A 12,159-nucleotide genomic window follows, 5' to 3' on the forward strand; every position below is an offset into this window, starting at 1 on the left:
GACCAGTCTGAGCAACCAGTCGTACGTGCTCGACCACGACTAGTCTGGCTATCCGCCGTATACGTGCTGCTGTCGATCATGCCGATCGACCAGCAACGCCCAGCTATTCCTGAGTCGTGTACTACTCAGCGAGCACGAACTCGCGTATCTCGACGAGAACAATAAAACAAGGCAAAAACTCTATGGAGGAAATTTTAGACTCTATTCAACTTGTGACTTGCATGACTCTATGTCTTGCTTACAATTTAGAGATTACAACTCATATTTATAGCGACCTGCTAACTCCGAATCCTAACACGAATCATGCCATCCCACGATCCGATTTTGACTCGAACTCTGCACACATACGAACGACGCTATAGCCGTATAAGAACTGTACATGAACTCCTTGCTTCCATACTGTTGTGAAACGAGTCCCTGAGACCTACGACAAGGATTAAGTCCAACAATTATTGCTAACAGGGAGGTGGATCACCTGAGCTGAGCTTCAACTGCCTCATTGTAACTTCACTGCAAGCAGGTGGATCAGTCGAGGTAGTTTGAGGGGGGGGGGGGGGGGAGTGGGGAGGACTTGGATCCAATGGATGTACATTTTGTGTTTTTTAGAAGAGTTTCATCAGAAAGCTAGTCAGTGTTCATCTTGTAGAAGGAAGTGCCAAGATTCCGAATGATTTTTGTTGAGATTCTTGGAGTCTTTGCAGAACAGGCAAAACATTTTCTATCAGTGCAGCTTCCATGCTTAAAGCCATTGTTCATTTTTTTGATTCTTAGACTTCGCCTCACCTCAGTTTCAACTATAGGGCTTTTTTTTTGCTCTCTTCCTTTTGAATTGAGGTACCAAAGAGCTATTATGATATACAGTATTCTTGCAACAAGAGTTCCTGGGGGTGGAAGGAGGAAATTAACTTCCAATTGAGGCCGATCAGCATCCACTAAATGTATCTGAGAGGAAGGGCAAAAAGCAAGAGTAGTTTGAGGACAAGTGTGTGGGAGACTGAATTTCATTGGGGATCCATGTTCAGATAGAGTTGCAGTGCTCTTCCAAGCATCCTAAGAAGTTTTTAGTCTAGTCGAATTGGGCTGGTGAGAGTAGCCGGGAAATGAAGAATGCAGCCCAATCAACTGGAATGTCAATTGTGTAGTCTGCATGATCTGTTGGGGCAAAAAATTTAGCCCAATGTTTATAATTATCTGCAGTTTGAGTTGGCTCCCAAGGAGAAAGGTCGGAGCAAAATGATTCAAACACTAGGTTATGCTTCATGGCCATCTGTAATTTGAATGGCCCCTAACTGAATGTTTGCATGGTAATTGGCCATAGCTTGTTCTCCCTTCTGGATCATTACCTCATGATTATCTACCAAAACCATCAATTTGCTTCAGCTTAGGGAAGGTGAGCTGGTACTTGTTAATCTACTAGATTGATCTGAATTTGTTGGACTTCATCCAACAAATCTTCATGTTGGACCTCTAGAGGCATACAGACATCAGGCTCGGACTGAAAAGCTGGGAAAGCTAATTGCAATGTTTAGATCTATGGCTTGCTGACCTCCATTCACAGAAGCAATGGAAGATGAAGACTGTAGTGACAGGGAGAGACTGATCTGATTTCCATGGTCTGGATGTTGAGATACAGGCTAGTTTGTATCATCTTCTAGCATATCTTCCAGTTCTTCATCATCAAGGACCTGATCCTCCTCCTCTATAGGGATATCCATATCCATGTTGGCATTAGGGACATTTAGGTCAACATCAAGGCCTTGTCCATGATTATCATGGTGTTCCCCAATACCAACAACATTATTCCATTGGGCCCCCAGGTGATTGTTATGGCCATTCTGGGCATTCCAACACCAAGCAGTTATTGCTTAACAACCTCACATTGTACTGTCCAACTTTGATCTTAGAAAGCATCACCACCGGACACAACAATAAACTGGGGAATAGAATCTAAGTCAACAACCTGTAAACAATGACTCTTGCCAAATAGTGGGGTTCATGTTCCTAGACCATAAGACGGCCAAAAGAGCTGATAGCAGCTTCTATGAAATGTTTGCTCATATAATCCAAAGGAAACCCTAGCAGCATTAGCCAACACTCTCAATTGAAGAGTAAAGTCGTCCAATTTGGCCCCTGATTATGACATTTAACAGTGAATGAAATGTTTCCAAAGAGATGGGGCGATGAGTCCTCAACGTTGTCCCTATAAAAAATAGCAGAAAAAACACACGTAGGCCTGGGCAAAAGGGTGGGGCTGAATTTCCACTATATCTGCTCTCTTATGCTGAAAGAATTCCTCAAGCACCTCTCTAATGGTGTGAAAAGAAGCCAGGCCTTGTGGCATCAGATGGATGGAGACAATGTCACTTTATTACATAGAAGACACGCCTCGAAGAGCAGAATGTTCTGGATGTTTTCCTAAAAACTAGCTTGCCTCACTAAGTTATCACTATGGGCATGTTTAGATCTCTTGCCCAGCCTTATGTGGCCTTGCTGGGAAAGAATATGTGTTTGGTAGTAACACTAAAAGCGTGTTTTGCTAGGCAAGCTTGCTTGCTAAAGCAAGAAATTCTTGCCAAGGCAGGAGAGCCGATTTGGCTCTCCTGCTCAGACAAGGGGGAGCACGTGCAACAAGGCAAGCTTGCTCACCGGGCAAAAGAACCAAACGCCAAGCTTGATCTATGAGCACAACAACCAAACAGCACCACCTCTCAAGCTGGGCAAGGATTGACCTTGCCCAGCTAGCCTGCAGACAAAGGAACCAAACAGCCCCTATGTGTATGCCAATCTAGACCGGTACCCAGGAGAAGAAGCTGGCCTACTGATCACATGATGCACTTGCCATGTATATCCCAGCTCTACGTAAAGCTTGATCAAGGTTCCTAGTACTTCCCAAGCCTACTATCTATGATCAACAGGTAAAAGCATCATGGGGCCATGCATGTCTTCGGTCAGAGAGTTGTGTGGCAGCCTAGTGCCTAGGCTTCCACTGAACTCATTTCACTTGCACGCCACCTGCCGATGCCTTCCTTGAGCTTTATAAGGCCATTAATATTTTGGCCTATTGTTTTTTTTTTTAAAAAGACTTGTCCCCGTGGCAATCATTCAGCGACCATGTGTGTACGTATTTGCAATTAAATTTGTTGTTAATTTGGTGGTACAATCAATGCACCTAGCATATTTGAGCTTATCTCTTATGGTCAAATTTCAACAAATTGGCCAAATTTCACCAATGTGTTATTCTATTCAATGGATAATTATCATTATATTGATTTGCAAGTATATGACTTGCTCGTAAAACTCTTTGTTTCCACTGTGATGTTACACTTTTTCATAATCACTTTAATATGATGAAACCCCCGAGAACTGAATATATTTCTTGCTAGAAATTTGAATTTGCAGACTGCAGGGCCACAACGTGGAATTCTCACCACTAAACTACAGTCACTTTTCTTTGCAGAAGCTCTCCAGCACAGATTAAGAGCCTACGTTACGAAATCAAGCCAATGTCAAATTCATACTTTAGGTATGGCACCGGAAGATTCCTAATCGATGGTTGATTCATCTATTGTCATTCATGTGGACCGCCTTTGACTTGCCAGCATGTAGTACTATATGTAGTATGTAACCAAAAAGGAAGTAAGGTTAGATTTGAGAGCTGCAAATATGAACTCTCAATGGCAAGCTTTACCAGTTGTACGATGCATATGGATGGAGAATCATCATGCTCCTTTGCGTTCAATGGGAAGGACCTCCTGCCGTTAAAGCGAGTAAGACAAGTTTATGACCTATGAAATTGATTTTGAAGTTTAGAGAACCTATCAGCGCACACACTGGGTCAGGAATAGTTTGTATTCAGTGAACTGTAACATACCTTATCTATTAGCTAGTCATTAAACAACATTAAGTAATAAATTGATCACATTCATCAAGGAAAAAACACCTGTTATCTTATATTGTTCTTATGTGATTCTTCATTCCTGTAATGCAACCAGGATATATAGAATCAAGAGAAATGAGCCGAAAGTTTCAGCATCACAAAAAAGTAGAAGGTCAATTTTGGAGATACTAGAAACGTTTGCGAGTTGTGGCCTTGTGGCCTACTTTTGTGCTGCTATCGTTTTTATCGGGTTTTTTTTTTCTGACTTTATCTGTTGGAATAGATATTTTTTTCGATTGTGAAAGAGGGCCGGTTAGTTAAAGGGAAGAAAGATCACTGGAGCTATATTTCGTGAAACTGGAAATGTTTTTTTTTCTTAGTGCCTTTCCTTTTATTTCAGAATTTTTTCGTGGTTGCTACCTTCAATCCTGATGAGAGCTCATCAAGCAATGTACTTGTTTCTTGCAATTAAAATTATATATATCTCACAACCTTACTGCTCAAATTGCCCCAGATAATGTAAGATGTATCTAAACCTGTTCACATTTATTTATTTCACAATCACAACTAATGCCTTACTGCACGAAAGAAATAGTGAGTAGAAAGAAGCTGCTATGTTTTTTCAGTTACCTTCTTATTACCTTGCTTAATTGTCTTTTTCCTTCCATCAAGAGGATAAGTTCGCTTCTAGTAGAGACAGTGAGGGCTTGCAGTTTAGTTAAGCATCATGTTCATCAAATTTCCTTCAAGTTTTTATAGAGAGATTGAGTGTTTATCTTATCATGAATTGACTGTACAAATTTCCATTGTAGTAGAGTTTGCATGCTTTTCTTGTCATGCACTGAATGGATCATGAAAGTGCCTTGACATATATGCAAATTATCTCTTGTTGAACTAGAAATGTAGTTCTGTTTTTGCCTTCCGACGGTAATACTATTGTTCTGTTTTTTTTTATCTCTTGCCACTCTTTTTCTTAATGGTGATTAAGTACAGAATTAACACAACAATTTCTGCAAGTTATGGTAGCCCTTTATGTTTGAGTTTCTGCAACCACTACTTTTACTTGGTATCTGCTGATGGTGTCATAGAAAGTGTTGGCATGGCATGCCTGTCAAAAGATGCCAATTCATCGGTTTGTAGGTTTCCTTCACAACGACTTGTACTAATTTGTTCGTGATTCACTCAGATGCATTATGTAAGAACCACCAAGAACACCAATGGCTTCAGATCTACTGTTATAAATCTCGTGTAACATTGTAGTGCTGAGTTTACAGGACTTGAGCAGTGCTGATAAGCAATTAAAGGTTTGTTCGTGGTAAATTACTAATCTTGCACATTATTTCCGGTCAAACATATGCAGTTCAATTAGTATGCCATGACTTCTTCTATTACTTTCATTGTTACTCTTCAGACATATTTCGTCCCCTTTTGGACGAAACATAGGACAATTTCTGTCATTGAACAATTGCAGGATCTATGTGTGAATCATGCAACAAGGCTTGTAGGCTGCTTTTGGTTAATGAAAGACCTATTATTTTGTCACTTTGCTTGAGCAATGGTTGCTACTGTTCACTGAGAAAGGCTGACTGCATGTTTCAAAGTTTTTCTTTTTTTCGATTTTTGGATTATTTTTGTAGAGATCATGAAGACGTGTTCTGGTACGCACATATATCTTACTGGCATGCAACAAGACGTGCATTGATCCATGCTCCATTTGTAATTTGATGTGAGTCAGTACACGTACATACTATCATGTATCTGTGTGGGAGGAGATCAGACAGTGAGAGGAGATCAACCCAATCTCCGTATAGTTTGGTTTGTCTTCCGTCTCATGATGCTTTTCTCACATCCATCTCATGCCTAAATACTGTTCCACATTTCGTTGAACACCAGACCCTACGAGCGCTGCCCTGTAACCCACCCTCCTCCTTGACCACCGCTACCACCACCGTCTAATGGAACGTGGCCATCCAGCACCGCCTCGATTCTGGCCACCCCGTGGCGGCAGTCTCCGCCTTTGCCGCCCTGCTCCACACCGGCGCCCGCCTGGACGCCTTCACGCTCCCGCTCCTCAACCGTGCCACAACGTCCCTCCCCAGCCTCATCAATGCCGCCCACTCCATGGGCGTTCGGGCTGGCTTCGGTGGCAATGTCTACTTCTGCAACACGCTGGTGGAGGCTTACACGAGGCACGGGATGGTGCTGCCCGCGCACAGCTGTTCGATGAAATGAGCGCCTGGGACATCATTTCTTGGACGTCGCTGTTGTCTGCGTACACTGGTGCCAGGGACACATGGGAAGTGTCGCGTTTGCTGTTGGGGATGAGGACCGATGGGTGTGAGCCAAGCGTGGTGACCCTTGCGGTGGTGCTCCTGGTGTGCACGGCCACGAGGGATGTGCCGGTGGGAGGCAGCTGCACTGTCACTCTCAGTGAAGAGTTGGTTGAGTGATGATGTGATAGTTCTCAACTCAATTTTGACGCACTTGAGCAGGACGACTGGCTTGGATGATGTTGTGAGGCTGTCTGAACAGTCTCCAAGAAGAGATGCAGTTTCGTGGAAAATTATAATCTCAAAACCATATTCCCTTCATTTCATTTCCTTCATTTCATTTTCTTCCCGATTCCCTTTCTCGTTCTCATTCATTTTATTTTTTCTCATCTCCAACAGCTTTCTTTCCAGAGGAATCGCAAAGGGAAAGGAGAGAGAATCCCGTCCTGGAGGGAATGACCTTGGGAATCTCTTCGTGACAAGAACCGTGAAGGGAAACCATTGGAGCGCTGAATGGAAAGAAAATCCCGTCGTGAAGGGAATCTAGACCCCGAAGGGAAACCCTTGGAGATAGTCCAAGGGTTTGATATGTGTAAAAGGATGAGAAGAGTGTAGCAAACATGCTCTTAGAGAGTTTGTAGCGACCAAATTTAGAGTATATATGAGATTTTGGTGATTAAACATAGCCAATAAGATTAACATATTTGTCAAGTATATACTTTAGTAAGTCTCATGAATGCAATATATGAAGAAGCCACCGATGTTGGGACAAAGATGGGTTAAATTGAAGAAGCCAAAAAAATGATAACGTCGGATGGTCTGGCGATAAAGGTGTTGTACACACCGAAGTGTTTCAGCTCATGGCACTTTTACACACGGGAAGATCTGGCATATGAAGAAGGAGCACGCCGAAGTATTTCCTAAGGAAGGATTTGAAGATGCTACATGCCCGATGGTTCGACGCCCTGAAGTTCTACACGTTGGAGTATTTCATGCAGAGAAGACTTGAACGGCAGTTTGGTGTGGCTGTACACGCCGGATAGTTTGGCGCTTTGAAGTTCTACACGTCGAAGTATTTCTTGCAGATACCACTTCAACGACAATTTGGCGTGGTTGTACACGCTGAATGGTCCGGCGCTGAAGAGTGGCTACGGCAAAGCATTTTGTGCATCGAAGAAGTGGCTCAGTCAGCTCAATTGTACACATCGGATGGTCCAACGATGGAGCTAGTGAACACGTCGGAATATTCAGTGTTCACAGTAGATTTGAGTGGAGATCCAATGGCTAGTTTTTGAAAAATATACACACTGAATGATCCGATGAGTACAATGTTGTTTGCAGCGGATCATCCGACATATACAGTAAAGTTGTGCCGTTTGGGCAACTGCTAGTCCATGGGGTTGAGGCCATAAATACCCCTTCACTTGGTCATTTGAAGGTGCGGCTGTCCAAGGGAGCTCATAGACACTTGTGAAGACATCCAAGCCACCAAAGTGCTTAGAGTGATCATCCAAGGCAATTAAGTATAAGATTAAAGAGTGATTAGTGCTAATAGGTGTAGGGAGAGTTATTGCTAGGTGTTGCTACCTACAGAGTGGATCAAGGAGTGATCCTACAGTGTACCAAGTCATACACCGACACCTTGGAGTCTTAGTGATATGACGGCACCATGAGCCTTGGTGGCTCATGCTTGTTGACCCTCCGATTTGGTGTGGAGTGGTGGCAAGAAGCTTGTACAGGGATGCAGAGACCCTTGCCTTAGTGGTTGTAGCTCCGAAGTGAAGACGGCAGCAAGTGACTGGAAAAGAGGCTTGATGTGAGTCTTACCTTTGTGGCTTGGTGGCTCAAGAGCCGTGACCAGAAGAGTCTAAAACCAGGAGTATATCCTTGGTGGAGCTTCAAAGTGGAATTAGGGGTGGCATTCATTTCATCGATACCACGGGATAAAAATCCCTTATACCGAGTTTACTCTCTTTACCTTATTTACGTTTTCGCACTTACATACTTGTAATTTACCTTCCTAGAGTAGTTTGCAAACCTTTTGAAAGGTAAAGTAGACATATTAGATAAATCTAGAGTATATTTAGATAAAAATTGATATAATCTTATCTTGTGAAGTCTTTGGAGTCGAATAGTTTTAAATATCCTAATTCACCCCTCCTAAAACATCATTAATCCCTATAAGGGGTATCAGAGCCTCATGCTCTTGATGTATACCTTTATCTTGTCTAGGATGCATATGCTTATTTCTATCTATTGCAATACCTAGTGTGGGTTCATATTATGATAGGTTGCTTGTGCTTATTTCTAACCCATGAGCAACCTATATGGTTTATTAGTTGTAGGCTCTTTATATGGCACTAGTTTTACAATTAGTATCAATATGCCATAAATCAACCTATAGGATACCCCGCTGTTGTTAATAACAAGTGTATTTCTCTCACAAGTATTCAACACTTGTATACACACTTAGAGGGAGCATAGCCTATGGGTTGTGATTTGGGAGTAACATGTGTTGCAAGTTGTATTTTTTTAGTCTCATGATGTAATCTCAAATACCAAAGGTATGCAATACTTAAAGGCTTAAATTGGTATCATTGTTAAATCATTTCTTCATTTAAGCTACCTCCATACATAATATGGAACTTTCTATTTATACATATTGTCTAATGATGCATATGTTTCTCTTTTATCATATGTATGCACACACATAGGGGAGACTATATTATGTGATTTTTATGTATTGTGATCCATATTTCAATTGAATTCCTATAAGTGGTACTATCTTATTGGATCATGGTTCATGAATTTCTCTCCCATGTACTCTAATATTTTTCCTTGAGTTCAACATGTGTTTATCGCCTTTTTGAGATTATTGACAAAAGGGGAGAAGTTTGACAACTAAAGCAAGTGCAAGAAGCATGATAGCATACCTTATGGAGAACAATCAAGGAATCAAGATGCCTAGGGATACCATGGTTGACAAAAGGGGAGGAGCTCTTGCATAGGTCGATCAAGGGAGATAGCAGCGATGGTGAAAGAGGGAGCCACAACAAAAGAGGGATAAAGTGGTAAGAACATGCATCCAAGCAAAAGTGGTAAGGTATTGTGCAAATGTTGCTATTCATTATTTGTGCCATTTACAATTAGTATTATTTATTTACCACTTGCTTTGGTTGTGTTGTTATCAATCACCAAAAAGGGGGAGATTGTAGCAAGCATGCCCTTGGGGAGTTTATAGCGACCATATTTAGGGCATGTATGTGATATTGGTGATTAATGATAACATAGTCAATAGAACTAATATGTTTGTAAAGTATATGTTATAGTAGATCTCATGGATAAAATACATAAAGAAGCCATCGAAGTCAGGACAAAAATTTGTTGAATTGGAGAAGTCCTAAGAAAAATAACAACGCTGGATAGTCCGATGATAAAGTTGTTGTACTCACCGGAATGTTTCAGCTCATGGCATTTGTACAAACCGGAAGGTCCAGCGTATAAAGAAGGTGCACAACGGAGTATTTCTTGAGGAAGGATTTGAAGATGCTACACGTCGGATGGTCCGGTGCTCTGAAGTTCTACATGCCGAAGTATTTATTACAAAGAAGACTTCAATGTTAGTTTGGCGTGGTTGTACACGCTAGATGGTTCAGCACTCTGAAGTTCTACACGCCGGAGTATTTCTTGCTGAGAAGACTTCAACGACAGTTTGGTGTGGTTGTACACGCTGAATGGTCCGGCTCTGAATATTGGCTAAGCTGGAGCATTTGTGCAAAGAAGAAGTGGCTCAGTCGGCTCAAGTATACATGCGAGATGGTCCAGCGTTGAAGCTGGTTGATGAGGACATCCCTAGCAGCCACTCTTCTCTACCTCCTAATAAAAGTGCATCTGATATAGTGGGTCCAATTACAAGGAGCAGAGCCAAACAATTGGAGAAGGAAATTCACTCTCAGGTGAACGCTAACCTTGTGTTAAATAATCAAATTACTTTGGATGAGCCTATGCTTTTGAGTACTTGTTTTAATGTTCTTAGGAATGATGGAGTGCACGAACGGACATGGGATGATGATGGTTTCTGCCCTCCAAATATATGGACTAAGGAGCCTGGACGTGCATAGAAAAGAAGAACCATTCAGCTGCTATACATAGTAAATAAAACCTTCAGATTGCTGTTTCGCATGTGGAGCTGCATGCAAATGAAGTCCAAACATCAAGAGAGCTCCACTAGGCCATGAATGCAAGGATTGCTGCGACTTCCTACTGCATGTTTTCATTTATTTTTTTAATCTGAACTGAAGACTCCACTAGTGCTATATATAGCCATGTAATAGATGACAAGGGGACTTTTTTTTTGGCTGTCAATTCAGAAGTACAAACTATTTGAGTTCTTCTTTCCATGTGAGTCTTGAGAGGCTTGCAAACTTGTTCTTTCGATTCCTGAGGGAGTTGTAGAACGCCGAACTGCGGTTCACCCAGTTTGTGCCTTCACATCTTTATGGTGTGATTGCGTGGGCTGGCTTCGTCGGTACGTGGAAGGGTGATTGTCTCGGTAGTTCGTCGCGTGTGCAGACTCGCGGTGCACTGCCTCTTCACCAAGTCACGCAGCGATAGTTATCAATTTCGTGGATCCTTCGAGAAGATCGGGCCACAACTACTCGTCACACGTGATCCATAGACGAGTGCACATCATCTGGTGTCAGAGCCTCCGTTTACTCGGTAGGATCGTTCTTAATTTGGTAGGATAGATTTTTTTTTTATACCTACAGCCCACAAATAGCCCCCAAAAAAAAATACATATATACAGACCTATAGCCTCTCTCTTTTGCGCTGAATTGTAGTTTGCATCATCGAGTTTTCAATCCTTTGAGGCTTGTCTATTTGCTGATTTTTCTTGGTCTGATTTCTCCTGATCTGAATTTCGTTTTTCTCCTTTCTCCAGTTTTATCCTGACTTTTACCTTTGATCTTTTCATCTTCTTTTTCCCTCTGAAACATACACACACAAAAAAAAGAAACCCACCCATCCCACCCTTGATTGCTTCCAAATCAGTCTAACAATCGGCACCGACACTTTGTTTGTCATTTCTGCGCCACCCTTAATTGAAAGTTGTATGATGTTTGTCAAGAGGTTCCCAAAAAAAAAAAAGAGTACAAAGAAAGAACAAAAAAAAAGTGTTTCAGCTAAAGAAAAGAATTCTGTTTTAAAAAAAAGAGACGTATGAGTATTTGCAAGAAAATAGGGGTTTGAGCAGCAGTTCGATTGGTGCCAATTGTTGTTTTCCCTCCACTTCTTTTACCTTGTTCCTTTACTTTCCACCTATTTTTTCTTTGTGATCAGCAACTTAGACTTGTGTTTCTCTTTTGGATTATTATTCGATTTTGCATCACTCCTTTTCAGTGCACTACACATATATTTTACCCCACCACACTCTACTCAAAGCATCGTGAGCTGTTGCACCGTCGTCTCTGTTACAATCACTCTTCCACTGCAGATTGCTGCCCCCGTTACTGCCCTTCAGGAAGAGAAAGAACTTGTTCAGCAAGTGATGAGGGAGTGACTCCACATATATTCCCCATCTATATATATCTTTTCTTTTCTACGCTAACATGGCAGATCCAAATGGTCCAATTTCGGCAGCGGAGTTTCAGGAAATGCGGGCACAAATGAATCAATTGACACAACAACTGCAAGCACTTCAGCATGATTTCGGCCATGCACCAAACATGGAGGACCAACATGATGATGGACAACATGTTGAGGATGATGATCCTACTGCCTTGGAGGCCGAGGCTGCTCGTCTTCAGGCTGAGGCTGCACGTCGTGCAGCTGCAGGAGGCGGTGGACGAGGACGTGGTGGTGGTCGAGGTCATGGTGCTGGTTTTGACAATTTTGGTGCACCTAATATGAGGCCAAACTTTTTTGGCCGTGCACGGCGTGTTCCTTTGCTAGAGACTGCAGGTTTTGATGGTGATTTTGATGATCATGACGACTACCGTGAAGATCACCATG

The sequence above is a fragment of the Phragmites australis genome, chromosome 7, assembly GCF_958298935.1.
Source record: "Phragmites australis chromosome 7, lpPhrAust1.1, whole genome shotgun sequence".
NCBI classification, from domain to species: Eukaryota; Viridiplantae; Streptophyta; class Magnoliopsida; order Poales; family Poaceae; genus Phragmites; species Phragmites australis.